This window comes from Dendrobates tinctorius, unplaced genomic scaffold, assembly GCF_039654945.1.
Source record: "Dendrobates tinctorius isolate UK_male_01 unplaced genomic scaffold, ASM3965494v1 ptg000250l, whole genome shotgun sequence".
Taxonomy (NCBI): Eukaryota; Metazoa; Chordata; class Amphibia; order Anura; family Dendrobatidae; genus Dendrobates; species Dendrobates tinctorius.
The window spans coordinates 17,629,611-17,656,536 of NW_027361917.1; the positions used below are offsets into that span (position 1 = coordinate 17,629,611).

Consider the following 26,926-nt stretch of genomic DNA (forward strand, 5'->3'; position numbering starts at 1 on the left):
GGAAGAGGTGGCTGGCCCATCTTCTCCCCCTACTAGGAGCAGGGGTGAAGACTCGAGTCAGGATGTGACATTGCCTGCGCCCCAAAGCCCACCACCAGGACCATCTGGTGCAGCTGCTGCATCAGCACCAGCAGAGGATCAGGGCAATATCAGCAGCAGCCCAACTGGCCACATCCGGGGCTCCCCTCAGCCTGCTGCCACATCCCGGCGAGGAAGAAGCCGAAGATGGCAAATACCTGCCCCTGATACCCGCACTAATGTGGACACTGGGGTCCTCAATTATTTAGCCAGAGTAAACACTGATGATGGGGAGGAGGCATACTCTCGCAGCCTGGCCAATTATCTCCGTGCCCTTTCCCATGAGGTCAGGCTCCGTATTAGAGGATGCTTTCAGATCCTGCTTGATGCCTGCACATACCCCAATATGCCCTACGAACTATTTGAATACATTGCGAGGTGGCAGCTTTCACCACGAAATCTCATGCGCCTTAGGCACCCCCCACAAATGCAAGCTCAAGCAGGATCTGAGGATCCTCAAATACGTGGGCCTACACCTCACCCCCTTCCTCCCACTACCCAACCTTCTATTCAGCAGCCACAAATGTCAGCCTCTAGCCAACCCCACCAATATGGCCACTTGTACCCACCCAGTGTTGGAGGCTGGTCCCAACCTGGTTGGGGACGATATGGCTATCTTGGTGGGTATGAGCCATGTGCCTACCACAGCCAACAAGATGCCCCTCCCCATCATTACTCTGGCCAGTACCCCCAACATTCCCAGGAGGCAGGACAATTCCCACATCATGGGCAACAGTATGGCCCCACAAAGGGCGATGTTGGCCACAGTATCCAGCAGCACCCACAGGCTGCTCTTCCACGTTCCCCTTCCCCCAACCTATGAGGATTTATAAGTCTGATGGCCGTAGATGTCCAGTGCGGCTTCACTGGTGCTCCAAATACAAAGGAAAAAACAGGTGGTCTCCATCACCAAACTGTTTAAAAATTTAACATTCAAATTTTTTAGCAATGTTTACCAATCATATTAAGAATCCATCATGACAGGCAAGGCTACCTCACGCCTTTCAGACAGATATTACATGTCTGTACAAAAGAGTATTTAAACGCGCTATACTGTAAAGTCAAAGGATGAAAATACACTACTCACTTGCTAATGCCTAGGAAAGGCGTGCTGGCCTTAGTGAAGTAGTCACCTTTTTTGCAAGCAATCTATAGTAACAAATCAAGGCGACCAGCCTTCAGAATATCACGCTCTCTCTATGTCTTAACAAGTGAGTATTGTTTTTTCATTCTTTCCAGTATAGCATGGTTAAATATTCTCTGTTCTACAGACATGTAATATCTGTCTGAAAGCCGTGAGGTAGCCTTGCCTGTCATGGTGGAATATTTCTATGATTGGAAAACATTCTGAAGAAATGTGAGTGTTATCTTTTAGCATTAATTTTGGTTATGGAGATCACCTATTTTTTTCCTTTGTATTTAAATATTCTCATGCAGCAATGTTATTGCCTAATTTTTTTGGGTTATGTTATATAATGTTACTTTTCAAAAAAGTTTAATAATGCAAAAAGGGCAATTTTGCCCATTGCCAAACTTTTCATATGGCAATATTATGTTTGCCTTTTTAAGATAAAAAAAAAGCAAAAAGGCAAAACTAAAAATTTGTCTACTACAGTTAACGTCTCTGTGTGATTTCTCAAAAACACTGTCAAAATACTAACATACGCTAACCAATGCAATGAAACGGTCATAGAATCATAAGGGGTTGAGTAATATATATTTAGACACACTTAAAGAAACAAATTATAACATAGCACAGCATGCTCTTGCCAAGAAGTTGCCCCCTCAGGTGAGATAAAGTAATTAGGGAAAATATCACGCACTTTGAGGCCAGAGAGCGGTCTACGTTGAGGGTTCATAGGTGGTCTCACCCTGCGCACATTGTCTGACCTACGCACAACACCAGCAGAGGAGGAACAGTCATGTATCCTGGTGAAGTTATGAAGAACCACATAGGCTTTCACAACTTCATTAACATTCTGTTCACTCAACTGAATGGCAGACTGGAGTACCCGCCATTTGGCACAAAGAATGCCAAAGGAACACTCCACCAATCACCTAGCACGTGATAGGCGCAAGTTAAAAATTCTGCGCCTGTGGTCAAGGTTACGCCGGGGATATGGCCTCATGACATTGCGCGATAACTGAAACGCCTCATCTGCCACAAGGACATAAGGGACTGATTCTTCAGTGGAGCCTGGTAGCTGGCATGGTGGTGGTAGATCCAACTGGTTGGTGCGTAGCCGCCGAGCAATTATGGAAGTATTGAAGACTCTAGAGTCTCCCGTCCTTCCATAGGCCCCAATGTCAACAATTATAAACTTGTATTGAGGGTCTACCAGAGCCAACAATACAACAGAAAAGTATTGTTTATAATTGAAGAATTGGGAGGCAGAGTTCGGCGGCTTACGCACCCGGATATGTTTGCCATCCAGGGCCCCAATACAATTAGGAAACTGGCATTCCTCCTCAAAGTCCCTTGATATCCTCAACCAGTCTTCCATCCTGGGCTCGAGCATGACCACTTGATGGAGTCTTGTCCAGATTTCTGTACATGTAGACCTCACTATGCCAGAAATGGTAAATCTTCCAATGAGAAACTCATGGTGGAGGGCGGCATAAGACAGGCCAGTGGACAGGAAGCTGTAGAACAACAGAAATTGATAATTTTAGAATGTAGAAAGTCCAAAAACATCAGTTACATGCCGACCAAACTTGGTAGGAATTGAGATAGAATAACACACACATTTGGTTGCACAATGACTAAGTGATATGCAGTACATATTAGAGCTAACATTCTGGTGTGTAAGTTGAACCATATTTTGAGTAAGATGAAGGCATTAAACTTAGTCCAAGAAGGCAAAAAAACATACTTTAGCCCACATATTATGAACATAGACAATGTGGTTGTGTAGTACATACCGTATTGTGAGTAGAAGTCGCTCCTCTGCAGATATAGCTTTGCGCTTCCTTGGGTCCTGAAAGGTTATCCCAGGGTGCACTGTTTCCAAGAGTCGATCAAATGTGGAAATGCTCATGCGACAGTATTGGTAAAATTTCAGTGGATGCTCCCGCAGAGAAGAATAGAGGCGGTGAAAATGACCTCTTGTGAGTCATTGCCTCAAAAGTGGATGTACCCACATGCGTCTCCTCCTCCGCGGATCCACTATCACTGGGTATGGTTGACCGAAGCGCCGTGACAAAAGCCAGTTGAAGAGAACCTGCTCAGTTGTATTGAAACTCAGACCCTCTGCCATGTTGCACATACAACACCAACACACCTAGTGAAGGCAAGGTGACAAATGGACAGAATGGAGGCAGCCACCTGTTCCTGAGCCAATAAATAGGGTGGAGGCTAATGATTTAAATTGTTAGCAGGCCTCAAAACCGTTAAATGTCATTTTGCAAGGCTGCGAGAAAATCTCGCCATACGGATTGCTTACGGATGCCATACGGATGCTCACATGCGCAAAATATGCGACCGCACCTTGCTTACGGATGACCTACGGAGCACTATTTAGAGGTCATTCATCCGTATTACGCCTGTAAACTACGGACCGCATTTTGCGCAGGTTAGTGTGACCACGGCCTTACAAGCAAAATACAATGGAGACTTGCATGTGACCGATGGTTAAAAAGGTTACATTTGATAAATATTTTATATTCTTCAAATTAAGCTTTGCATTATTCGCCTTAGTAAACATTTTCCTAAAGGACACGTAAAATGTTTTCAAAATTGTATTCACTTTTTATCTCTTTAGTCCTGGCTGCATGAGAGAAACATTCACAGATGAATGCCAAAAATTTGATTAATACTACTTTGCACTGGTTTCACTTTGCTATGCAGCTTCTCATACATATGAAATGCAAGGTTCGCCTACCTATTTAGGAACATCAAATTTACCTCTGCTCATAAACATTGTATCTGAATGTGATGTTGTACCCTGAGTTTGGGCTTAAAATGGGCTCTACAGATTTATATAGCATAACTGAACCATGAAGCAGCTGCTATTGTCCATGAGTAATGGAAACATTTACAAGGACAAAAGAAAAATCATGTGAGAGTATGTCGGTATAGGCCTTTCCAAAAAGAAAGCCATTCATCTGAGACTCTGATGCACTGTGAATGAGATACTTGCTGAAAACTAGGCAATTAGATTATATGTTCCTCGACTTTTACTTAAAAGAATAGCCTGCAGGTAAAGCTTTTCTTTATTACCAATCGTTTTGTAGCACTGCAGAATAACCGAAAAGCTTGAATTCGTAATGCTTTTTCTTCATCTCATTTCTATTACCGCTTTAGAATGATCAGTAATAGCACTTGATTTTGCTTTCTATGATTTTGTTTTGCAGCAGCAGGCAGGAATTACATGGTGGTATAATTTAGTAATATCAAGTCTCACTATTTATTTACTAAAGTGTAGCAATAATATAAAAATAAAACACAAAATGTTAATAGCAAGTTTTATAGCTTTCAACTTACATATCTAGGTATCTGTTGTTTACTCTGGAAAATGCAAGGTTCAGGAATCCTAAGCCTTTGCTAGGTAGGGTTGGATGTAATTTACTATAAGTATTCTTCACGAGTATATAAACCATTTTTAGCAGAATAATGGCTATATGTGCAAAGATAGCGTCAGCTGCCCTCGTCCTGTATTTCAAAGGAATATGTCAACAGGTATCTGCTAACCCCACCTGAGAGCAGCATAATGTAGGGAAAGAGACCCTGATTCCAATGATGTATCACTTAGTTTACTGGGTGCAACAGTTGTGATACAATCAAAAGTTTTTGGATGTAGAATGTATCAGAGCTCAGAAAGCAAACCCAGCCCACACTCTAGCTTAGCAGCTTACTGTGTACATTGTATATTACCAAAACAGGATAAAAACATGTTTAACCCCTTAATGACCGTCAAGATGTCTTTTAACTGACCTGAGATATAAGAGACTAGCATCCCCATGCAAGTAACAATCCAGCAGCTGTCTGCTGTACACTATAGCTGACCACTTGCTGCATCAGCCACGATCAGTGATGTCACCGTCCATATCTGTTTAACCCCTTAGATGCTGCTGCCAATACTGACTACTTCATATAAAGGTTTAAAAGAGTTTGGCTTCTCCCTCTTTATCCCTATTGACACCCTGAGATCATGATTGTGTGGTCCTGATGCTTGCCATGGCAATTCACTAGCAAATAGCGGCCTTAGAGTCTGCCCGCTATATTAACATGTTCAAAAGTCAGTGACAATTAAGTGGTGAAAATCACTTAATATAGCAGTTTTCAGTATGTCAGGAGGTGTTGCTTTTAAAATGGTATAACTTTGGGGGGTTTCCCAATATATAGGACCCCTAAAGTCACTTCAAACCTGGATAGGTCACTAAAAATATAATTTTGTAAATTTCCTTGAAAAAATGAAAAATTGCTGCTTCATTTTTATACCTCCTAAAATGCTAACAAAATAAAGTACAATTTTACAAATGGTGCTGATGTAGAGCAGACATGTGGGAATTATTTATTAATTTTTTGCTATGGTATGACTATCTGAATTAAAGGGATAATCATTCAAAGTTTGAAAATTGCTATTTTTTACATTTTTGTCAAATTTCTGATATTTTTTATAAATAAACACAAAACATATCATCCTAAATTTACCATTATCATAAAGTATAATGTGTCACGAAAAAACATTCTCAAAATCACTGGAATTTGTTGAAGCGCACAAGAGTTATTACCACATAAAGTGACACTGGTCAGATTTTTAAAATTTGGCTCTGTCACTAAGGGGTTAAACATTGGTTCCGCTGCTGGAAAATCTTCTCTTGCTGCAATATTCACAGAAGCTTCTTTATTGTCCACTACGCATTTCAATGGCGTACTCGCTTGTTTATCAAGTGTAAAAATAAACAACAGGTTACACACACTGGTACATGGAGATATTTATGAACCAAAATAGGTGAATTCCAAAACCTCAATAGGGGGGTACCCTAGACTTTTTGGCAAATTCAAAAGGCGGCCTGAAGACAGGCAAATGGAGGAAGAGAAAAAAAATGTGGGCAAAGTCTAAAAAATACTACCATAAAGAGTTGATGGGATACATAAAAAAACAGAGAGAGTAAGTATAGAAAATTAAGCATTAGAAATAACTGCAATGTAAAATTGCTCAAACATAATTAAAACAAATAAACATAATATGTGAAGGAAGTGGGATTAAAACCCAATGGAGGGATTACATATAAAATATGAAAGAGAATGGGAGGACTTTTACATACAGCCTGTGAGGGACAAGGAGGATCCATTTTGGATTTTAAGTTCAGGACATCTCCTTCCACACCTAAAATGTGCCCCCTCCCTTTGCATACCCCAAGGCCATAAAAAGCCATGCCGTGTTTATCTTTAATTAACAAGTAAGGAATAAACCCTTTGAAGCTCTTGACACGATGGTGTGAAATCTTGTGCAGCTGCAAGCCAGCTGGCCCCTTTGTGTGATTAACCACATGGTGCAACAAGTCACAGCAGGCTCTGGGGTATTGAATCTGGAAAATGACCTATAATAACAAAATGCAATATCTCTGAGCCTAGCCAAGCACATTATCAGAATCTGTGTTCCTTTCCCCATGCACCCATATTATTTAGCCACCTGTAGCACTCTGGATTATGGAGTTATAAAGCATAGCGAACAGGAAGTACATAGGGTAGGCAGTTTTTATTTCTCTGCGCAGATAAAATCTATCAGAATCCAGTTACATCGCTGCCATTTGATTCAGAGCTTCGGGTGCGAAGTTAAGGGCCATCCACGGTTCTGGACAGAAAATCTTATTCTGAGACATGGGAGGAGGGAGGCAGCCCAGGCCATGGGAGGAAACAAAGTGTAGGAGGGGACAGCCTGAGAGAAATAAGACAGCTGCTCATTTTGCGCTTAGTTTTTCTAATAGCTCGAGGATACGTTTGCTGACACAGCCAGAAAAGCCTGTACAGTTGTGGCCAAAAGTATTGACACCCCTGCAATTCTGTCAGATAATACTCAGCTTCTTCCTGAAAATGATTGCAAACACAAATTCTTTGGTATTATTATCTTCATTTAATTTGTCTTAAATGAAAAAACAGAAAAAGAATTGTCCTAAAGCCAAATTGGATATAATTCCACACTAAACATAAAAGAGGGTGCACAAAAGTATTGGCACTGTTCGAGAAATCATGTGATGCTTCTCTAATTTGTGTAATTAACAGCACCTGTAACTTACCTGTGGCACCTAACAGGTGTTGGCAATAACTAAATCACACTTGCAGCCAGTTGACATGGATTAAAGTTGACTCAACCTCTGTCCTGTGTCCTTGTGTGTACCACATTGAGCATGGAGAAAAGAAAGAAGACCAAAGAACTGTCTGAGGACTTGAGAAACCAAATTGTGAGGAAGCATGAGCAATCTCAAGGCTACAAGTCCATCTCCAAAGACTAGAATGTTCCTGTGTCTACTGTGCGCAGTGTCATCAAGAAGTTTAAAGCCCATGGCACTGTAGCTAACCTCCCTAGATGTGGACGGAAAAGAAAAATTGACAAGAGATTTCAATGCAAGATTGTGCGGATGTTGAATAAAGAACCTCGACTAACATCCAAACAAGTTCAAGCTGCCCTGCAGTCCGAGGGTACAACAGTGTCAACCCGTACTATCCGTCGGCGTCTGAATGAAAAGGGACTGTATGGTAGGAGACCCAGGAAGACCCCACTTCTTACCCCGAGACATAAAGCCAAGCTGGAGTTTGCCAAAACTTACCTGAAAAAGCCTAAAATGTTTTGGAAGAATGTTCTCTGGTCAGATGAGACAAAAGTAGAGCTTTTTTGGCAAAGGCATCAACATGGAGTTTTCAGGAGAAAAAAGAGGCATTCAAAGAAAGGAACACGGTCCCTACAGTCAAACATGGTGGAGGTGCCCTGATGTTTTGGGGTTGCTTTGCTGCCTCTGGCACTGGACTGCTCGACTGTGTGCATGGCATTATGAAGTCTGAAGACTACCAACAAATTTTGCAGCATAATGTAGGGCCCAGTGTGAGAAAGATGGGTCTCCCTCAGAGGTCATGGGTCTTCCAGCAGGACAATGACCCAAAACACACTTCAAAAAGCACTAGAAAATGGTTTGAGAGAAAGCACTGGAGACTTCTAAGGTGGCCAGCAATGAGTCCAGACCTGAATGCCATAGAACACCTGTGGAGAGATCTAAAAATGGCAGTTTGGAAAAGGCACCCTTCAAATATCAGGGACCTGGAGCAGTTTGCCAAAGAAGAATGGTCTAAAATTCCAGCAGAGCATTGTAAGAATCTCATTGATGGTTACTGGAAGCGGTTGGTCGCAGTTATTTTGGCTGAAGGTTGTGCATCCAAGTATTAGGCTGAGGGTGCCAATAATTTTGTCTGGCCCATTTTTGGAGTTTTGTGTGAAATGATCAATGTTTTGCTTTTTGTTCCATTCTCTTTTGTGTTATTTCATTTAAGACAAATTAAATGAAGATAATACCAATGAATTTGTGTTTGCAATAATTTTCAGGAAGAAACTGAGTATTATCTGACAGAATTGCAGGGGTGTCAATACTTTTGGCCACAACTGTAACTAAGATTTGGACCTGTGATCCATCAGTGCCTCCCTGTGGTCACATACTACATAACACGGTAATTGCAACCTATCTATACCCAATCCTTTGTACCACACTCCTGACTGTATACTTGTATATTGATCTGTAAATAAAAGCTTGTATATTTCTAGTGTATATGCCACCCGGGCTGGTTTCTGACCCGATATAAGCCTGTTGTCAGATGGGGCTTATGTCGAACGAGGAATTGGTGGCAGAATACCATATTGTTTTAGTGAGGAACATTGGCAGTGACAGCCGGGAGGTTTTAATATATATCCCCAACCTTGACTGGTGATATATATCCCACCTCACTGGGAGCCTCTCACTAACTCATACCTATAAGGGAAGCCTTTTCAGCTAGCAAAGTCGACGCCCTCCTTCCCCTGTGTGATCCCTCACATAGCCATGTCAGCAATAGAGTGAAGAGAGGGAAAAAATAAGACAAGGACTGGTGAAGAGGTGACTGAAGAAAGAGTGTGGAAACAAATAGAAATTGGACAGGACAAATGGAGAGTCAGTTGGTCAGGAGAGAGCACAGAGCTACAGGGGGCTGACCTGGAAAGAGGCTGGACTGATAGAAGTGTTTGAGTGCAAACTACCAAATGGGCAATTCTGGCTTAGATGCAAGATTGCTTTTAAAGTCTCCAATGAGAAAGAAGTTTTGCTAAAGTAGTAGGTAGGAAGAAAAAATATAAGATAAAATATTGTTGGGAGTGAGACAAATAAGAAAAATAGTAGTATTGTTATTTGAAACATCAAAGTGAGCCGTAGAGGAGAGAATGTGATTGAGGAATAGGAAAAAAAAGCTAATGAGGTATTGAGTGCTCTAGTTTAAAATAAATAAATGATATAGAAGGTAAAATATAGGGTTTTAAGGAGAAATAGCGGTAAGCATCGTAAGATGGCAGAAACCGTGAATTCACACGAAAACTAATATTTTAACTTGTGAAACGAAATAAAAATAGAAATTGATGTAAGAGAAATATAAATTGGTAGTAGCAGTGTAAAAGATATGAATGTATCTTTGGCGTACATGAAGAGAAGACATTGAAAATAATTAAGATTTGCATATAATTCAATTGGTGCCTAACTAGCAGTAAATACTAAAACAATTAAAGTACAGTATATAAAACTCTAAGGAATAAATAGTGCATATTAATTAATAAAAAATATAGCAGTGTGAAACCTAGCTTCTAAATGTTAAAACTATTGATGTAAAAGGATACATAAAATATGGTGTCTAGTTCTGAGCCTTCTCTCATTTATAATGAATGATATTAGTCCAAAAGAAGGGGTAGAAACATGCTATTATGCTCCCCAACTATGTACACTGGACAGGTGATGGAAATTAAATAATAAAAGAAACGATTACATGTATGAATAAAGTGGATATTGAAAAGAAGGGAAGGAAAAATTAAAAACAACTGGTTATTACATGAACATCTCAGTAATTTCGTTTAACCCGAAAGGTGTCAGAATTAATTTTGCATATCCAGTAGAGTTCTTTCCTTTTCAGAATCTCCAGTTTATTAGGGAGTTCAATGGATGCTGCAACAATTGGAGTAATTGAAAAACAGATTGCACCCCTATTTTGCATTAGTGTGCAATGTCTAGATAAATCGTGCTTCATAAATCCTTTGTTAATATTACTATGATGGGAATTAAGGCTGCAGTGTAGGTCTTGTGGTGTTCTACCAACAAACTGTTTATTACAACTGCATTTTATTACCATTACATGGGTATGACACGTTCCCTTCATGCTCTTGTTAGTGCAGCATGTCACCAGATCTGTCCAACAGTCTCCTCCAATACAAAAGTTTTTTCCGCATATGGGGGTTTTTAATTTGACAAGGTGTGACGGATTGCACTGGGGAAAGGGGTGCCGATTTCGCTCACCTCGGGGGGAGGGGAGAGAACGACCCGGCAGGGATCGGCTCTCTGGCACCACCACTTGCCCCAGTTCAGTCAAGGAACTGCACCGAGGGCATATAGTTGCCACAAAGGCTTCCCTTACCGGTACACATTATTGAGGCACTCCCAGTGAGGGCGGATGGATATACATCACCAGTCCAGGCTGGGGATATATGTATAAACCTCCCGGCCGTCACTGCCAAAGTTCCTCACTAACATAGTACGATATTTTGCCACCTGTTCCTCATTTTAAATAAGCCCAGTCCGACAACAGGCTTATATCAGGTCAGAAACCAACCCGGGTAGTGTATAATTGACCAATGGAGTGTGTGGATGTGGGGATTTGTGTATTGACATAAAAGAGCAGCCCAAGATTAATTTTATATTTAATCGCCGAGAAGGCACACTAGAAATATACAGATATATATTTATAAGAACAATATACAGGTATACAGTCAGGAGTGTAGTACAAAGGTAGGGTATAGATAGGTTGCAATTACCGTGTTACGTAGCATGTGACCACAGGGAGATGCTGATCGATCACAGGTCCAAATCTTATTTACGTGGTTCCCTTGGTCGCATCAGATAACGGGTCTTCCTGCCAGTAGAAAACTAAGTCCAAAATGAGGGACTACCTTATATCTCCAAGGCTGTTCCCTCCCAAACTCTGCTGCCACCCCTGGGCTGGGATGCCTTCCTCCTCCCATGTCAGAGAATAAGATTTTCTGTTCAGAATCGTGGATGGCCCATAACTTTCCACCCAAAGCTCTGAATGGGTTGGTGGCTCTGCCACTGGGTTCCGCTGGATTTTATCTGTGCATAGAGACTAAATATGATTACGGTATGTAATTCCTGGTAGCTATGCTTTATAACTCAATAAGGCAGAGTGCTAAAGGTGGCTGCCGGGCACGGGCGTATGGGGGAAGAAACACCGATTCGGATTATGTGCTCGGCTAGTCTCAGATATTTCATTCTGTTATTATAAGTCATTTTCCAGATTCAATACCACAGAGCCTTGCTGTGCCTTGTTGTGCCACGGTATCTTCTTGTGCTTCAGTCAGACAAAAGAAGCCAGCTAGCTGTAGTGGCAGAAGATTTCACACCCTTGTGTTAAGAGCTTGAAGGAGCTTCTTCCTGGTGTTTTAATTAAAAGGAAACTGTCACGGTCACATGTGTCTGGACGCAGCGAGTACCGCAAGGCGAACCCATGTGACGCACGTGACCCTGTATATACCGCCTCCAGTGGGGTGAATTTAAATAATAAACATGTGCAGCTGGATACACCGCCTCCAACTGGCGAATTTAGACATTACACGTATATACAAGTCTGGAAACCCCGCCTCCCGTAAGGCGAATTTAAACAATAAGGGAAACCTGGGAAACATTCACAATGGTGGGCCCTGTGATAGGGAATAGGGAAGTGGAGACCTCCTGAGCTCCCCTGAGCCAGTGTCACTGCACTCCTAACGTTCCCTATGCCGGTTCCGCACCGGGCGCGCAACAGGAACCTAAAAATCCTAGCTCGCCCTGACCTAAACCCTCACTAGGGAATTGGACGGTGCAGAAACTAATCAAACCACTGCACTAAAACACACTTGAGGAAAGATGACAAAACAGGGGAAACACCACTTAGCTTTGCTCTGTTGCGTACGCTCCTAGCAACAGAGCCCACCACCTGTGTGCATCTTCTCCTCCACCTGGATCCATCACCATAACTGGATCCTTCACCATAGTGCAGCCTTGGAGCAGAGTCCACCACCAATTGCAGAAGTCCAGTAACAGAGTCCCAAAGATGAGTTCAGCTCCTGCCCAAAAAGTCAAGCATGCTTGAGTCCAGCTCTCAGCAACCAAGTCCCGCATGCTGAGTGCAACTCTCTCCATAGTCGTCACTCCACCAAGTCATGCAAGCACTTCCTGCCAACACCATAAACTGGGACTCCACCATGCCATGCCAGCCCTTCTTGCAGACCACCTAGCTGCCACTCGTCCCCTCTGGCTGGGCTGCGCAGGACTCATGTTCAGCTCCTTCATTCACCCAGGCTTCCTTGTGAATGACTAACACACAATCAATATCACCAACCGTGAATGAACCCACCTGGCTCCCTTTTATAGAGCCTAACACCTGATTTGTAATTGCGTGCACATTAACCTTAAAACTAAGGTGCGACACCACTCACCACCACCGGGCAACTTAGAATGAAACACCACGTGTAATAATTCTAATGGCCACCGGGGGCAATCACATCACTTTGGCACCTAGCCAAAGGAAAAAAAGTTCAACTTTGTCCATTTAAACTGTCAGATCCGGTCTGGATCATGGCAGAAACATTGCATGGCTTTTAATGGCCTTGGGAAATGCATGCCAAGGGAGGAGGCACATTCCAGGAGTGGACGGAGATGTCCTGAACCTATAATCCAAAATTGATTCTCCCTCGTTCTTCACACAAGGCTTATAGACAGGTCTGGTCACGTGTCCCGCCATTGGAAGCCATTATATGGACCAGAGAGCCTTGCAGTCAGTGAGGAAGGATGTACTATCAAAAGCAGGAAGAGAACCTGTCATACTTGTACACTGGTAAGTGCCACAAAATCATTCTATAATGCTGTAGATAAGCCCCTGATGTAACCTGAAAGATAAGAAAGACGAGTTATATTATACTCACCCGGGGGTCCGGACCGGTCCGATGGGTGTCGCGGTCCAGTCTGGCGCCTCCCATCTTCTAGCAATGCCGTCCTCCTTACCTCTCTGACCTTTGCCGATGCCTGCGCACTGCAGTACTTTACTCTGCCCTCAATAGGGCAGATAAAGTGCGCCTGCGCAGGAGCCATGGCAGAAGTAAGGAGGACGTTATTACTAGAAAATGGGAGGCACCAGACCGGACCGCGACACCCACCTCACCCGTCCGCGCCCCCCGGTAAGTATAATCTAATTTGTTTTTCTTATCTTTCAGGTTACATCGGGGGCTTATCTGCAACATTACAGAATGCTGTAGATAAGCCCCTGATGGCGGTGGCTGCAGCTGATAGGGCTAAAAATAGGTGACAGATTCCCTTTCAGAACTCTTGCGCGTTATGGGGCCTGGTGCCAGAACCCGCGAATGGGGCCCTCCCGCTTGATCAGGACCCGGGTACTTGCAATACTTACCTCTCCCCGTTCCTCCACTGCTTGATTTTCTGCGTCTCCTTAATGTGATATTTCAGGTCAGAGGGTGCGATGACATGACTAGTGAGCTCTCTACAGAGAGCTGGAAGACGGCGACGCTGAGGAAACCGGAGCAGAGCAGTGGCCACCAGGAGAGGTGAGTCATTATTTTATTATTTGGAGCAATATATGGGGTACATAATATACTGGAGCATCATATGAGGTCCATTGTATATGGAGTATCATATGGGGATCCATCATATACTGGAGCATCATATGGGGCCCATTATATATGGAGGATCACATGGGACCCACCATTTACTGGAGCATTACATGAGGCTCATTATTATAGATGGAACATCATATGAGGGCCATTATATATGGAGCATCTTATGGGGCCCTGTTGTGAACTCATTTTCTGGTTTACCTCTGGCTTCTGGTGAGGGTGGTGGAGCTGGCTGTGTTGACAGAGGAGTCGTGAGTTCTCCATCTGGGCTCCCTGTAGTGGTGACAGTAGGTAATGAAGCTGATCTAAATGGCAGAGACCTGCCACCTGAGGAGGAGGACTGTGAGTGGACATCAGGAGTCTCTGACTGGATTTAAGACAGCCGACTCCCTAATTTTATGCTGGTGATTTTTCCTGCCCTGTGGTTCTGCTTTCCAGTTCTGTTCCTGCCTTCTCAAGCTAAGTGTGCTCTGCTATTTTTTCTCATGAGATTTGGTCTGGTTTACTCAGTTTTTGTGGTCAGCCAGCCCCTGCTAGGGCTGTGCTGAATTTCCATTCTAATGTCTCTGTTTATGCCAGTTTGCTTTTTGTCCCTGATCAGATTGGTCTCTTTTTGCTCTGTCTTCAGAATATACCAGAGTGCTGATATAAGGAATTGAAGTCTAGCGACTTCAGGGTTTTGTTATCAGAAAGTGTTGGACATTTTTTGGCAGGGTTTTGTGCGTGATTGTAGACAGCATCTTTCTTTTCCTGTCCTTTCTAGTTAGTGTGGGCCCCATTGTTTGCTCAGCCTATTTTTCTATCTGTGTTTGTGTTTTCTTCTTGTCTCACCGACAATACATGTTTGGGGGCTGTCTATTGCTTTGGGGTCTGCTCTGTGGCAGTTTAGATTTCCCCTTTTCTTGCTTTGAGCTTATTTAGTTCTCCGGCTGTGACGAGGCGTCTAGGATCATCGTAGGTACGCTCCACGGCTACTGCTGGTTGTGTGGATAGGATCAGGGGTCTGCAATCCCCTTAGTTACCAACCTCTGGTTTTCTGTGGCTTAGCTTGTATTTCCTCCTCGGTGACTCATTCATAACAGGGCCCATTATATAAGGAGCATCTTATGGGGCTCATTTTATATATAGAGCATCACATGTGGCCCATTATATATGGATTCCCTTATATATGGAGCATCAAATGGGGCTCATTATTCATGGAGCATCATATGGGGCCCATTTTATAAGAGCAATATATGGGGTCCATTATTCTGTATAGAGCATTATATGGGGTCCATTATTCTGTATGGAGCATTATATCAGGCTCATTATTCTGTATGGAGCAATATATGGGGATCATTACTCTGTATGGAGCAATATATGGGGCTCATTATTCTGTATGGAGCAATTTATTGGTGGCACGTTGACTCAGTGGTTAGCACTGCAGCTTTGCAGCGCTGGGATCCTGGGTTCAAATCCCACAAGGACAACATCTGCAAGGAGTTTGTATGTTCTCTCTGTGTTTGTGTGGGTTTCCTCTGAGTTCTCTGGTTTCCTCCCAAATTCCAAAAGACATACTGATAGTATATAGTAGTACTGATAGCCCCATCGGTGACAATGCCAATAATGTCTGTAAAGCGGTGTGGATTTAATGGTGCTATATAAATGAGTAAAATAAATATATATGGGGTCCATTATTCTGTATGGATCAATATATGGGGATCATTATTCTGCATGGAGCACTATGTGGTAATACTGTATGTAGTACTATACTGTCTGGTTTCTGAGCTATTATAGAATTATGTCATGTAAGAAGTGAAATCTAATATAATAATAATCTATATATAGCGCCAACATATTCCACAGCGCTTTACAATTTAACAGTTCCAAACATAAGCAACGTTAACAATACAATAATTAAAGCAAAATAAGACGACCCTGCTCGTGAGAGCTTACAATCTACAATGAGGTGGGGGAGATACAAAGTACAGGTGTGTATTTACAATGATGTATTTATAATGATGGTCCAGCCATCTTGAGGGAGTGATGGATGGATGAAGATAGTGAATGGGCTACACATGCACACTTACTGTACACATAGAATGACTGTGATTAGTGAACATGATAGACTGCTCTGAACAAATGTGTTTTGAGGGAGCACCTGAAACTCTGCAAATTGTTGATAGTCCTAATTTCTTGGGGTAGAGCATTCCAGAGGATTGGCGCAGTGCGGAAGAAGTCTTGGAGTCATTTTTCTCTGCTGTATCTGTACATCGTGAATCATGGTATGTATTAAAGGGGCCCACTGAGACTTTCACCTGGGGCCCACTGAAACCTGGATCCCGCCCTACTTAGAATCATAAACTCACAGAATGTTAGAGTTGGAAGGGACCTCAAAGGTCATTGTGTCCAACCCACTGTTCAATGCAACAATGCAGGATTCACTAAACCATCTCAGACAGATTTCTGTCCAGCCTCTTTTGGGACAATCTTCAGCTGATTCCTTCCACCTCTGATTTTGAAATAAGGTTATAACTGGTATTTGCGCATAACTTCAAGGTGAACGTGCTACCATATGTCCTTTCTGTCAGCCCTCACCATCTCCACTTTATTAAGGATTTCTGCACAATGGAGCACCCTGCCTTTTTATTCTCATTATAGGTTCACGAATATATCTCTGACCTAGGAAGTTCACACTACGTGACAACCAGAAGCCAGAGTCCTGCAACTCAGTCAGCTGTGAGACAGCCAAATTGCCCTGCAGAGCAGTTTCTGCAGCAACACCCCAGAACTGCTACAATATATTTTGTGCCGTCCAGATCTGGATCACTAACAAGTGTATTGGCTGGGGAAAAATATTCAGAATTGAGAGACCTCAATGGTTGATACCTTTTAATGGCTAACTGAAAAGATGGTAACAAATTGCAAGCTTTCGAGATTACTCGGTACTCCGGTCTCTTCATCAGGCATTGACTAATACAAAATCTGAAGAATCACATATTTATGCACAACACAGCACAGAAAAAATGCAATTGATAAGGCAAGTGACGTGAAGCAGAACTATATGGGGGAGTGATAGACAGTTAGGGCCATAACTATTGGACCAGTTCATAGATAAGGAGTGAAAGTCTTATTGTCCTCTGATTGGGGTCTAGTAATGTGTTGTGATTCCCCCACAAGGTCTTAGGAGCAAATTCCTTAATTGATGTAAAAAGACATAAATCCATGCGACACATTCATTCCTGAACTGAATGTGTCATAGGTCATCATGGGTTTGTACTCCCAGACTCTTCTGTCTCTCTAAGATGTGAAGTTACCTTTCAATACCAGTAATTTCATGTCCATGGTGCTGTGATCAGGCATACAAAAATGTTTTGCCACAGGTAGATCCATTTTTTTTCTCTTATTGTGTGGCGATGAGAATTCATCCTTCTAAGCTTTTGCCCTGTCTCATTCCTTGCAAGCAGCTCCAGCTCACAGGTTGCTGCTGCATCTACGTTCTTTCCCTCCTTCCCCCATAGGGGAACTCTCTGCAGAGAGGTCTTCTCTCTGCTTCCCCCTGCGGGGAACTGACTAACTTCCTGTCAGCTTTCCCCTCTAGTGTTTCTAAGCTCCACCCACCACCCAGCACCCTTCATGAACCAAAGCAGCTGCCATAAAGGGTGCTCTGCTGTTCTAAGGTGTCTGTGCTGGATGTAGGTGCTGGAGTCTGGTCAGTTGTTACCATCTTACCTGGGAAGTGGGATACTACACCTCAGGAGGAGGTGCAGTACCTCTGTGGTGACTGAACCCTCAGGGGTGTCACATATCAATGTGCTGAACACTTTGAATTTTGCTGTCAGTGTCTTCCTTCTCCCTTCTTTCTGACTGCATTCCATCGAATGTTTGATGAACCAGGTCATGTTCACTCAGCAGCTGATTCCATACTGCTGCTAAAACAAGGCATTATCTCTGTGGGACATTTTGCCTTCCAGTTCCCTACCCTGTCTGCTGAATTGGCCTGTAGCAATTATGCTCTCCTGGCTCTCTGCTATGCTGCCTTGTCCAGATGTGTCAAAGATGACCTTATGAGTAGGGATTTGCCATCTTTACTTGACTTTTTCATTTCCTTTGCTACTCGTGAGGACTTACATTTATAAAGAACAATCTAGTGAAAAACTCTGGATTCCAATGTTTCTTTTCCAATAGCATCTTTAAAATCCCCTCCCAGACAGGCTGCCCCAGAATCTATGTTAATCAGTCAGAAGAGATTGTCACTGGCCAAAAGATCCCTCCGATTTTCATAAAGACATTATATTGTGGTGAACCGGATCACACTTACACGACTGTTCCAAACTGGCCAAACAGGTAAACTTCAGCCCTCAAGTGAGAATGTATTGCCCTGAAGATAACTTTTTTCCTCCACTAAAGATTAATTTCTCATTCCTATGTCTTTCCTGAAGTGCTCTGTGTTTCCAGGAGATGCATTCGTTGATTCTGGAGCAGCAGATAATTTCATGGACTTTTCTTTGGACATAAAAGTTGGAAATTCCTTTTGTTTACCTGCAGACACATCTAAAGCTAATCTCCGCAAATGGCTTGTAATTCCAGGAGATTTATATCCAATTCTGGACAGAGATGGAAATTCTTTAGATTGGTGTGCTTCAAGTTGTAAACACTTCTTTTTAATTTTGCCACCCTTTGAAGCACTGGTGCTTTTGGGACTTCCGTGGCTAACGCTCTATGCTCAAGACATTGACTGGTAAACTGACCAGATTACCCAGTGGGGTCCATTTTTTATGTAATTGCCTCAAAACTCAGTACCCTTCTGTGAGACTGCTCTGCATCTTCTGCCTACAATTTGCCAAATCTACACTTCAGAGACGTCTTCTCCATGCACAGGACCAAGACACTACCACCTCATCGGCCATATGACTGTGCCATTCCCCTAATTCCAGGCATGGAACCATCCTGAGGGAGAGTTTATCCTTTATTCCTCCCAGAGTCTAAAACAATGTCATTCTACACCAAAGATAACATGGAAAAGGAATTTATTTGAAAATCTTTATCCCTTCTAAGTGCAGTTTTCTTCTTCGTTAAAAAGAAAGATGGCTCTCTGAGACCGTGACATCGGGGTTTGAAAAAAATCAATCTGAAAGATTGAGTTATTCAACAGGATTAAAGATGCTACTATCTTCACTAAGATAGACCTGAGTGGTGATTAATTAACATCAAAGAGGGCAAAGAATGCAAGGCAGTATTTAAACCCCACAATAGTCACTATGAATATCTAGTGATGCTTTTCGGATTTTGCAATGCATCGGCTGTGTTTCAGTAATTTGTTAACAACATCTTAAGTGATGTCCTGTGTCAGTATGTCTATCTAGTTGACATCCTTTAGGACCACCAATAGGCATTAAAATGGTGACAAATAAGGGACCTTATTCTTCACTGCTGTTTTAAAACAGTGGTAATAATAGTACATCCTAGAGTAGTTACCCTTCTGATGTTAATACGAGCGCCATGGGAAAATTTCCCACAGTGCTCGCTCTGACAACAGATAGGTGAAGTGAGTTCATTGGCTGTGAACGCCCAGGACTTGTCTGACGGCGCCACGAGCAGGAGAACTTTCTCACACTCGCAGTGCCCTCAGACAGGGAATAGGAGTTCACAGGGAGACACAGGGCCCTTTATGTCTGTGAATTATTGAACCATTTGGTTATCTGACCCTCTATCTATTTATCTACCTCCCTTTGTATTGAGGTAATTTTACTGTATTATGCTTTTTAGTGATTGAATTAAAAGTTAATTTTTAGAAGTCAGTCAGTGAGAGTCAGTCAGTGGAGTGTGGAGGAGAGAAGATCCCTGGGAGAGGGATGGGAGAAGGAAGTGCTGCAGCAGATCAGTGACCTGGGTCTGCTGGCACGGGAAAAGAAAGAGAGACCGACATTGAAGAGAAACCTGATCTTCCATAAGAAGGAAAGACTAGTACGGAACGTAGGAGAAAAAGGGAACAGAGGACGTGGGTTAGGAAAGAACCCTGCCTAGAAGTTCTAAGCGCAAGTCTGGGGCCCGGTCCCCGAGGCTGTATGGATACTACAGCAGACACCGGAGGAGTAGTGGGCTGTAAATGTGGGTCGCCCCTCACACCCAGGGCAGTGGGGTACTCGGTACTGGGCCGGTGTCAGGGGGAATGTGTGTCACAGCAGCGGTGACCCGGTCCGTGGCCCTGGGCGCCCAATATCAATGGCGGTGATGTTAATGGTGTAATAGTTTATTTGGATAGTTCGTGATGCCACCCATGGTATTTGGCAAGTAAGATGTTGAGCCAACGCTGCATGCAGATCCGCTGGGACTGATGGTGTGGTGCAGCAAAGATGGTGTATCTCCCCACAGGTGGAGCTGTAGTCCCAGGGCAGTGTAGGTGCAATGGATGAGGAGAGGCGCAGAATGGTATAGATGTTGTTACCCAGGTATAGCGGTGCTGGAATAACTGGAGGACACCAGGGTGTGTGGTTCCAAGGCTTTACTCACTGTTTGCAGTTCACATGCTTGCCTCCGTACTGTGTTCTCCAGGCCAGGACTCCAGCCAACCTCCAGGCCAGATAGGATTCTCCCTTCCACACTCCACCAATATGTACCTTCACTGAACGACTCCTCCAATGCGCCTTTAGGTGCGAAGCACTCCAGTACTTAGTTGCCCTGGAATGCCTCTCTCTAGGTGTTCCTAGTCTCTACTTGTATGACAGACAGCTGTAGCCTGCTTTGGGGACTCCTCACTGCGTCCCGGCTCTCTATTCAGTTGCTGTTGTGTCCCAAGTCTATGATGGGAGCAAGGTGTTAGCGGCTCACTACTCCTCCGGTGTCTGTTGCCGGACATAAAGATCCAATCAACCTCGGGGACCGGGCCCCAGCCTTTGCGCTCTGGACTGGAAGAGTTCTCTATCTTTCTTCAACTAGCTTCCCACCGTCCTTCTATTCTCCTTCGTTTCGATCTGTTCTATCTCTCTTATGGAAGGTTAGGTTATCAATCTTATCAGTCTTTCTCTGGTCTTTCTCGTGCCAGCAGCCCAGATCACTGGGACCTGCTGCAGCACGTCCTTCAGACACCCATCTTCTCTCTTCTCTCCCTCTCTCCAACTAACCAACTAACTCTCACTCTTCCCACTCTTTTGTATCATCTGACTCCACCCGCCTCCCAGGACATCTCGTGTTACGAAGCAGGGTTCTGTGAGGGGTGCTCTGCTAACCCCCAGACTGAAGCTGTTAGGTGGCCCCACTGAACTATCCTGTGTGTGGAATGCAGGTGTGGAGTGTGGTCAGGAGTTCCCACCTTACCTGGATGGTGGGGCACTACACCTTAGGAGAAGGTGCAGTACCTCTGTGGCGACTGAAGCCTCAGGGGCGCCACAAATGCACTACTCCCATCTAAGACTTGAGGGCACAACAGCAATCTTGATAGTGAGCCGGGACTTAGGAGTAAGGAGTCCCCGAAGCAGGCTACAGCTGTCTGCCGTACAAGTATAGTTCTTGGGAACATCTGACAGGAGGAACTCCAGTATAACTCAGTACTGGGAGTACTTCGCTCAAAGGCGCTATAGAGGAGACGTTCAGAAAGGCACATGTTGGCGGAGTGTTGTAAGGGAGCATTCCATCTTGCTTGGAGGTTGACTGGGCCCCTGACCCGGAGGACACCGCATGGAGGCAGGCACCTGTACGTACTACAGACTGTGAGTAAAGCTTTGGAACTCCAAGCCCTTGTGTCCTCCATTCATTCTGGCGCCAACATCCTCAATACTGCTACATTTCTGCACCATCCACATCTCCCCGTTATCATCCCCTACACACTGCCCTGGGACTACAGCTACACCTGTGGGGAGCTTCAACATCTTTGCTGCACCACACCACCAGTCCCAGAGGATCTGTAGGCAGTGTCGGCTTAACATCTTAATTGCTGAACACCACAGGTGGCGTCACAAACTATTCATCTATAGACTTTATTCCCAACGAAGCCCCTTTTACATGGGTACCCAGGGCCACGGACCGGGTCACCGCTGCTGTGACATTCCCATCTGAGAGACCGGCTCAGTAGCGAGTACCCCACAGCCCTGGGAGGGCGACCCACACATGTAGGCTTTCATTGCATTGGCGCGTTTCGGCTGAGTCTCCCTGACAATCGCAGCATGCTACAATTTTACATGCTCGCAGAATACGGCTGAGAAAATAAATGCTGATGTGAGCTGCCCCATAGATTAACATTGGGCCGAGTGCTATGCCATGTTTTCTCGCATAGCACTCGGCCGTATTCTACGCTAACGTGACACCGACCTTGGTCTACAAGTCTGCACGGTCTCGTTCTATGCAAGTGTATTGAGCTCAGCTGGACATGTCTCATTGCAATGTGACCGGGAGAGTGCCAATCGCATACTTAGTCACATGATCATCAGAGTATGTAGTGTGAACGATGTGAGGACTCACAAGTCTGCAGTCACATACAGTGACTGTAGACTTGTAGCTTAAGGCCAGACAGCCCCTTTAAGGAATCCTAATTTTTAATTCTTCATACAGGACAACATATTCTGTCTTTCTAATTCAAAAGCTAGTGTAATATTAAATGTAATAAATTGCAAATCTTAATATGAATGTTAAAAAGCAATTCTTATCTTTAAAGTGATGGCATATCGCTAGTGTATGCCATTACTTTATGATTTGTATGTGTTTGACAAAGGTGACCCAACATAGATCTTGAAAATGAAGGGAATGCATTGCAGGAAAAACTTTGAAAAGGAATCAACACTGGTTTTATAATAAGGATCGGTTAGAGTCTCAAAAGGTAGACCACCAGCAACCACAAATTCATACCATGTTCTTATGATATACCTTAGAAGTTGGAAAAATTAATTAACATTTATATCAAGTATTTTTGTACTTTACAAAAATCTTTTATGCTATACTTTCATGTAATCATTTTTTGCTTCATGACTTCATTAATTTGTTAGCTCTTCTGTTTTCTTAATGTGACTATATTTCCTGTTTATCATTCTTTCATAGCTATGAATTTCCAGGCACTGTGGAGGCAATGTGAATTTATACTTCATTTTTATGTAGCACTGAGATTTATATTTCAATATTCAGAATATAAATTGATATTCTTTGCACAAAGGAGTCCATTGAGTCTATTTATACCTCCTTGGCAAGAGGCTATTTTGTCTAGTAGGACTGGAGAGTGATTTGCTGGCCTATGAGTTATTGGTGTTTTGTATGAGGCTTTTTTTGCCAGTAAACTAGAGCACAATCCCATTACTTTTGTTAGCTATGGTATATAGTAATGGAGATAATAAATGACCCTGGATAATTTGATGAAGAAATCCTCACATTGATAATTTTATTAGCAGCACCAGCCAACAGCCAACGGTACATAATATTCTATAGTGACACAAAAAATGCATTACACATTATTTGTAACTGTACACATATTAATGAACTTTGAAATATAGTTTGTAAAGTTTCAAAAGATTAAAAATCAATTTAAAGTATATTAAAATACTAAGGAAAATATCATAAACAAAAGTATACACAATGCAGAGTTATATTTTCAACCATTGCATTTCTGCAAGCAGCATGCACTATGTGGCGCTTAAAGGGATTGTTCTTTTAAAAAAAAAATTGTTATCTTTAACCAGGAAAGGTGATTACTTGGTGATCAGTGAAGTCCCACCACCTGGACCTGCACTAATCGACAGAACAGTGAATTTTTATCCCTCATGGGGAACTCTTATATTTGTTAGAAAATGGAGTGGCAGATCAAACACATTACCACCACTCTATTAATTTTTTATGGGGCTGCCAGAAATAGCTGAGTAAAGCACCTAGCAGCCCCTTGGGGTAAGTGCACATGGAGTTTTTTGGTGGTGCGGATTTTGTAGTAAAATCCGCAGATAAATCCGCAGGACTAAAGTCCTGCGGTTTAGCTGCGGATTTGCCTGCGGTTTTGCCCTGCGGTTTTACACCTCATAATGGATGAGGTGTGAAACCGCAGCGGTTCTGCACAAAAGAATTGACATGCTGCGGATTGTAAACCGTTTGTGCAGGAACCAGAGTTTGGATTCACACCCATCAACAAGTTATAACATATCCTGTAGATAAGTGATAACTTGTTTTCAACAGACAACCCTTTGAACAGATATGTATTCATATTTATATACGGTAACTCCCATTAGTATCAATGAAGACTTTAAAAATTCATATACAGTGGGTACGGAAAGTATTCAGACCACTTTAAATTTTTTTCACTCTTTTTTGCATTTACCAAATGGCTGCAATGAAACAAAGTTCTTTTTTTCTCATTAATGTACACTCTGCACCCCATCTTGACTGATAAAAAACAGAAATGTAGAAATTTTTGCAAATTTATTAAAAAAGAAAAACTGAAATATCACATGGTCATAGGCACGCCAAAATTAAAGCTCTCTTTTTTTCTCTTTAGACCACTAATGGAGTTCTTCTACGAAAACAGAACACACTACATGTGGAGCCCACGACTTGTTCTGATAACCTAGTTTTACACCAAAGTATGCATAATACATTTTTCCAACGAAGTCCATAATGTTCCTTCATTGTTTTTTCTTACAAAACAAATGTAAATGTAGCAAAAGTTGTTGGGTGAATTACCACACTCTTTGGAAACTGGGTTAAGAAAATCTTCTCCGTCCAAAGCAGCCAATTGCAGCACAGAAAAGTTGTCCACCTTGATTCAGAAGATTCATAACATGAAGAACAAGATTCTGATGAAGACTTTCACACTAGTCTCAACAAGCCATTGCTTTTTTTCAGCCCTAATTAATATTTAGTCAGGTATTGGACCATCCTAAAAATCCTGCAGAACTTTTAAGCTCTAGACTAAAGGAAAAAGAACCCGCTAGCTCCTGGTACCTGTATTTCATAGTGCAGAACTAGAGAAAAGGAATTTCTAACATACTTTTCTGAAGGCGGTGCTCTAGTGTATTGCAGTGATGTTTCTGGGCTGATGGAAAAATTTGACATTGAGTACAATGTCAGCAAATGGAGACTCTATTGATTCATCCAAAAAAAGTCTGAAAGCTGTGCTACTGTAAAATGGCAGCCATTATGCTTCAGTGCATGTAGGGCATTCTGTGCACTTGAAGGAAAGCTATGAGAATATAGACTTTATTCTCAAGAAACTTAACCATGAGGATCAAGGCTGGTCAATTTATTCTGATCTGAAAGTTATCTCTTTGCTCCTTTGGCAGCAAGGAGGATTCCTGAAGTACTCATGCTTTTTGTGTGAATGGGACAGCCGGGATATGACTCATCACTGGAGTAAAAAAACTTGGCCAACGATAATATCTTTGCAACCTGTACTCAAGAACATATTTTGTGGACAGTTTAGTTGATCCCACTAAAGTCCTCCTGCCACTACTCCACATTAAGATTGGACTGAAAAAGTAGTTTGTGACACCTCGACCGAAAGAAAGAAGGAGAGACTTTTAATTATCTGTGTACCAAGTTTCAGGGAATCTCCGTAGCAAAACTGACGGAAGGCATTTCTGTGATTTTGGATAATCGGAAACTCATGAAGGATGATGTGTTAAAAAAAAAAAAAAAAAGCTATTGAGAAAAGTGCTTGGGATTCTTTTAAAGAAGTTGTTAAGAAATTTCTAGGTAACAACAAAGATCCAAAATTTAATTCCAAAGTGGAGAACATGCTGAAACTTTTCAAAGTCTTTGGTTGTCTGCTGAATTTGAAGTTGCATTTTTACATTCCCATTTGTACTACTTTCCTGACAACTTTGGTGCTGTTAGCAAAAAGCAGGGAGAAAGATTTCATTAGGTTATCAAGGAGATGGAACGAAGATACCAAGGTATATGGAACGTGAATATGATGGGGGACTACTGCTGGATGCTTCACATAGAAGATCCACAGGCTTTTTCTCTAGGAGAAAAGGAATCAAGAGAAGATTTGATGACAAAAGGAAAAGACGCAAGAATTTCCAATAAAGGTGGAGAATGAATGTTCAATACATTTTTATACATAATATTGTGCACTTCTTTGGCTACAATAAATATTTTTCTTGTTGATCTTGCTTGTATGCAATTTCAAACACGTTATGTGCAAAATCCATATGTGATGGTTAAAAATAGAAGCAATTTTTTTAAATCATGGCATAAAGCATAAAAACCAGTCAGTTGATTTGAAACAATTTTCAGAAGCCTACATTTTTCATACCTAATATATAGAAGAAAAAAGGCGAAAAAAAGTCCAATACAAAGGATTTATACAAAGATACAAAGATAACTTTATTAACATAGATCCAAGGTATAGGAAGCAGTGAGATAAGAGTCAATAATGACCATAAAAAGCACATGGGCAAAAAATGATAAAGGCCATTTGGCCGAAACGTGCGTTGGGGGGGGTACAACCAGGTAGGACCTTTACCATCGACCAGTCTGAGGTAATATTATGCAGTTAAAATTCTCTGTTTGTATACTTACATGTTCAGTGTAGAGTAAGTTCCACCACAGGGGGTAATGATACCTATGGGCCTCAATATATATCATGACTGACTGTTTGTATTACTAAGGGATGATGTAGGATTTTCTAAATTTCGTACTGTTTATTGTTGTAATCACTATTATCCCTGTGGTCACATACCTGCATGTGCCCCATTTTTTGCCCATGTGCTTTTTATGGTCATTATTGACTCTTATCTCACTGCTTCCTATACCTTGGATCTATGTTAATAAAGTTATCTTTGTATTTTTGTATAAATCCTTTGTATTGGACTTTTTTTCACCTTTTTTCTTCTATATATTTGATATATTTTTGCGATAGTCCTATTATGTCCAATTATGTACCCATCTTCTATGGTAATTCATAGTTATATAACTGTTTAAATCTATGTAAATAGGGTTATTTTCCATGAAACTATTATACTATTTTTCATACCTGTGTAATCAGTTCGATT

General features: G+C 42.3%; 1 long non-coding RNA gene across 1 annotated transcript in view; it reads left to right on the forward strand.

Annotated features, from left to right (window-relative positions):
• The window catches only part of LOC141063367 (uncharacterized), a 165,488-nt gene extending 139,449 nt beyond the window's left edge, over positions 1-26,039 (forward strand). The window contains exon 3 of the long non-coding RNA XR_012224859.1: positions 24,427-26,039. This is a non-coding gene — a long non-coding RNA (uncharacterized lncRNA). The remainder of the gene's footprint in view (positions 1-24,426) is intronic.
• Positions 26,040-26,926: the final 887 nt, after the last annotated feature.